At 40.3% G+C, this 5,079-nt stretch overlaps 1 pseudogene; it reads right to left on the bottom strand.

Annotated features, from left to right (window-relative positions):
- Positions 1–651: 651 nt before the first annotated feature.
- LOC112925679 (ferritin light chain pseudogene) lies at positions 652–1,168 on the bottom strand (annotated as a pseudogene).
- Positions 1,169–5,079: the final 3,911 nt, after the last annotated feature.

The following is a 5,079-nucleotide window of genomic DNA, read 5'->3' as shown; positions in this document are numbered from 1 at the left end:
TCTTGGGTATTTTCACCTGCTCAATGTTGCTCTTTTTCATAGCTACCTAATATTCCATGGTATTGAACAAATTTCCCATTGATGAGAATCTAAATAGGTTCTACTTTTCTTATTATTATAAACAATAGAACAATGAACATCTTATGTACACTTCTATACTACTTTTTGTATTTAGTCAATTACTTCTTTTTTGTCAATTACTTTTGATAAATTCCTAGAAGAGGGATTACTGGATCAAAGGGTATGATAGTCTCCTGTATCTGTTAACTACCTAATACACATTGCTAGACTGCCTTCCAAAAACTTGCCTAAATTCACTTCCCAGTCAACAGTGTAAATATTGTAATATTAAGCACTAGTGTAACTAGTGCATAATTCTTTGCCAGCATAGAACATTATCAATGTCTGTGATGGGTTGAAGTTTTACATATATATAAAATATAAATGTATAGGTATACATATATATACACATATATTTTTACCTGTTTATTTTTACTGCAAAAAGCTTTGTTCCCACCTGGTCCACAGCTTGGGGGAGGGCTGCAGGGGGTTAAAACGCTGCCTAGTGGCTGCCGGGGGGCTCAGGCACAAGCCCTGGCACCAAGGGCAGGGCGGAGGGGCCCCTCGAAGGCTGCTGGGCTCCAGAGGCTCCTAGCTGTGCTTGAGGGTGAGTCCTTCCAAGAGCTCCTCGCCCGGCCCGGCCTGGGGGTGGTCAGCCTGCGGAAGCGAGTCAGGTGGTCACCCATGTCCTTGAGTTTCACCTCCTCACCCGGGAAGTGGCTCTCCCTGAAGTCACGGAGCTGGGGGTCAGCTCCGGCAGATCCCAGGGCGTGCAGATCCGGACAGGCCTGGTTCAGGTTCTTCTCCAGAACCAGGGTGGCTTGCATGGTGTTCAATGCTTCACCCGCTCATCCTGGGACAGCTTCTGCACGTCTTGGACCGGAGCGCTGCTGCCACGCTGGTTTTGCATTTTCAAGGGACACTCCGCACCCTCGCGCTTCTCAGCCGACTCCTGGCAGTGGCCCAAGCCCCCTGGAGTCACATGGTCCTGGTCGGATTAGCAGCCCAGGGAGGGGTAGGTGGAGGAGGCCTGCAGATGCACGTTGGCCAGGAGGTTGCAGGTGGCCTCCACCTGAGGGGAATAATTCTGATGAATCTGGGTGCTCATGGTTGATTGGTAATAAGAAGCTAAGCTCAGGATAGGGTGTTGGCTGAAGATGGTTCTGAAGGTTGTGAACAGGAGAAGGTTGGAGGCTGGTTGGAGGCTGGTAGGAAGGGTGTACCCTGAGTTTGTTCTGTCCAAGCGCTGTTGAAGTAAGAGACAGATCTGCGGGACCACCAGGTGCACTGTTGGTTAATGTTTTAAGAAGTTATTTTTAGGTTGATATTGCAGATAGAAAATACTCTCTGGGTAGTTGAGTTTGAAAGTATGTTTAGCAGTTAACTTTCCTGAGGTTCTGTTATAAATTTAATTGAGATGATGAAGATGGCATAGAAATCCTGGGGGTGGGCGGTGGTCACCTGGGTGACTCAGTCGGTTAAGCATCTGCGGTAGGCTCAGGTCACGATCCCAAGATGGGATTGAGCTCCACATCAGGCTCCCTGTTTAGCAGGGAGCCTGCTTTTCCCTCCCTTTGCCTGCCACTCACCCTGCTTTTGCTGGCTCTCTCTCCCTCTGTCAAATAAAATCTTTTAAAAAGGGTGAGGGCTTAGAAATCCTGGGGCTGCTGCCTTCACTGCTCATTAGTTTGAAACTCCACCCAAATTCGTGGAGATGGAATTCACCTCTATGGTTAGAGATGGCCATTTGGTAGAAGGCCTTTTAAGAGTTTACTTGCTGTATGCAGAAATGAATCAAAACCTTTCAGCGTGTGGGGAATGCTTCTCAAAGGAGCTGAGCTCTTCATGTTATAGGGCTATTTTAAAATTCTTTAAAAAGAAAATTTTCTTAGATTATTTTATCACTAAGAAGAACATAGATTAATGTCAGCCATTAGGATTTTCATATGCATAATATGCATGTGCATACTATGGAAATATACACATAGATGGAAAGGAAATGAAAAACATCATTATTCTGTAACAAAGGTTTTGTTAAAAGCTTATGTTTCTGTATTTCATGTCTGTCTTGGTCTCTGTCTCTGGACCATTTTTCCAGAGATTTTTTTTTTATATGTAATTTTGGAAGAAAAAAAAAACTTTTCGTTTTGAGTCTAGAAGCATGAGTTGAGCATGCCCTGGCTAGCTGAGTGGTTCAAGGAGAAGCAGATCCAGTGTGGTATGTGAAGTAGAACCACACCAAATGATTCAAAGAAACATTAGAACAAATGCTTATATTGTCATATGTCACTAGTCTTTATGGTTGGTTGTTATGCAGCATTGTTTTGGCAATAACTAACTGGTGTACAGTTAAAAAAACATGGTCTTATTGCTCCTATGATGTTTCCACTGATTTTTAAATTTGGTACACTTAACCTCTAATACATTTTGTATTTGATGCTTATGATTTTTATTTTGCACAAGGATTTCTTAGTTGAGTCACAGTCCAAGAGAAAATTCACCCAACTTTGTTTCCTCATATACTGGTAAATATAAAAAAGCAAGCTCAATTTTATTTTCCTCAAATCCCTATTTAATTGTAAAGAGATTTTGCCTGTTTTTTAAAATTATTTGCTTGGGTCACAACAATGAGAAATGATGCCACAGTTATTAAAATGTTTACTTTTTGCCTTCAGTTTTCAGAATTCTCTTCATGTCAAGCAGGTCTGAAAGGTTAAAAATAACTACCTCCAGAGATTTCTTCTTGGGCTGTATTCTTCCTTGGGAACCTCTAAGCTTTTCCCACCCAAACTGGGTCATCATCCTTGCCTAATTTAAAAATCTCCCAGATCCAATGCTCTACAAAAATCAATGAGATCTTTCCCACCAGTTAATCCCAGCAGCCACACGTTATATTCTCTGGTCTGATTCTGCATGAGTTTGATTTTATATACTCTATTGTAATAATTTATTAACTTGATAAAATCTGCTGACTCCTCATGGAAAATATTCTGTTTATATTTTATATTTCCTGTGGCTTTCTTTCCATAGCTTTTATTACTGAGTATTTACATGAGAATAGGGCCTTTGTTTTTTTAAAAGTTCATCTGTGCCTGCTGTTTATTGTCTCCCCTGAAGTCACAGCCCTCTGTTTGTGACATACATCGTGCTTTTCATATTGAAAGCACTCCATAAACCCTGAATAATTAATCTTCCCATCATGTCTGTGAGTTATCTAGGTGAGTTGAATTAGCCCCATTTTATAGGCAGGGCAACATGGAGAGATAGAGAAGGTTATCATTTGAGCATGTCTGAGTTCAAGTGTAAAGTCCCATCTCTTGTACTACATGAAACCCTTTTCCTTGCTTACGGTTAGTTCTGCTGGGTTTTTGTCATGTGTATTATATTATGTTTGCTTTTTCTTTGCACATTTCTGAAGGAAAGATATCAGTGGGAGAGGAAAGATGAACACTGAGTGATGTAACTTCACAAATAAATAGTCATTCCGGATAATTCTTAAGGGAGTGTTTGCTGGAACATCTGTTGGTAAAGTTGAGGCAATGGCCTTGTGTAACACCACATTTGTGTGGACTGAGGGGCACGTCCTAATTTTGAGGTCTCCTTGCACATTGTCTTTTTGTTGTCAAAGACTGCTACTTTGGGGTCAACTGGCAAATAACAGGATGAATCATGAATAGAAGATCAGGCATATTCGCATTAGCCATTAAATTAGCTTGATTTATTCAGATTCTTTTGATTGTTATGCCCAGATAACATCAAGGGTTTGCTTACTGATTGGTGATCAACAGCCATGATGATTAAAACAAAACAGAATTTAAAAAATCTGGTGCAGTTTTAAATTTTTTTTTTTTTCAGAAGAAGATAAGTCATGCAGTGCTTACAGATCAGTGTTGAGAACCACGGGCAATGGGGTGGGAGTATTCCATGCTTTCTTGTCTTCTGAGATGTCTGCCACTCTACAACTTTCTGTTCTTCTTCCTTGCCTTGATACATTCCTGCTAACATTTCAGGACCCTCAAAAGCAACAGTCTCTGTCTCTCCCTTAACCCATCCTTTCCTTTTGAATCCACATTGTATTTTTTTGAAGCTCTCTCTGTAAGCCTACTGTCTTATCCTCTTGCTAGATTATAAACTTCCTGAGGGCGAGGACTATAATTTATTCATTTTTATATCCTCTGAAAGCCTAGTGATATTTTTCTATTCTTACTATTTGAATAGTGTTCAATTCTATGCTACAGTAACTAATGAAATGAATATATATATATATATATTCATTTCATTAGTATATATCCTCCCCTAGTTGAGTTCGACTTGGATGGAGGACCTACTCTCAGAAGTAAACCCCATGAGGATGTTAACAAATGCTTTGTTATAGTTACTATTAGGAGTGTATCTAAATCAAATCCAGGATCACAGTTTTGGTGAGTTACACAGTTTTTGTAGCATTCAAATAATAGAAACTCCAAAACCTTTCAGTTCCAATTTTTGAAAGGATCCAGTTGCCTTAGTAAGAAATCAAAGACTAGGAGTGGAAGCTCTGCTTCTGTTTCATCTATAAGAAAAAAATAAACAAAACGTGATGGGATATAAATAGGAGGAGAGCATGTTCTCATAGGTACTCAAGAATTAATTCCACTGCTATTCACCAACCTTTAGGAATGTGGAAATAATATGCCTATTGGCTATTTACGTTAGAACAGATGTAGAATTAATCGCTCTAGCTAACAGTACCAGGTCTGCCTTGGCCAGTGAAAGATTTTACAATACTTCTCCCAAAACAAGAATCATAAAAAAGTCCTCTAAGCCACATTATTAGTAGGCCCAAATATTGCCCTTGTGTCATATTTACTCATGTTTCCCCTCTCAAGAATCATTTTCACCTTCTCTCAGGAGACACAGGGTCATTTCTCTCCAGAGCTTCCCCTTCCTGGAAGGCAGTTTTCTTGCCTATTGCCTCTGTGCTTTCTTGGAACGAACATTGCACCTGACCTGAGCACTAGATCTTCAGCTGCTTTTAGG

This window comes from Vulpes vulpes, chromosome 13 (assembly GCF_048418805.1).
Source record: "Vulpes vulpes isolate BD-2025 chromosome 13, VulVul3, whole genome shotgun sequence".
Taxonomy (NCBI): domain Eukaryota; kingdom Metazoa; phylum Chordata; class Mammalia; order Carnivora; family Canidae; genus Vulpes; species Vulpes vulpes.
Note: the sequence above shows the minus strand (reverse complement) of the source record. Positions and strands in the feature narration are given on the sequence as shown.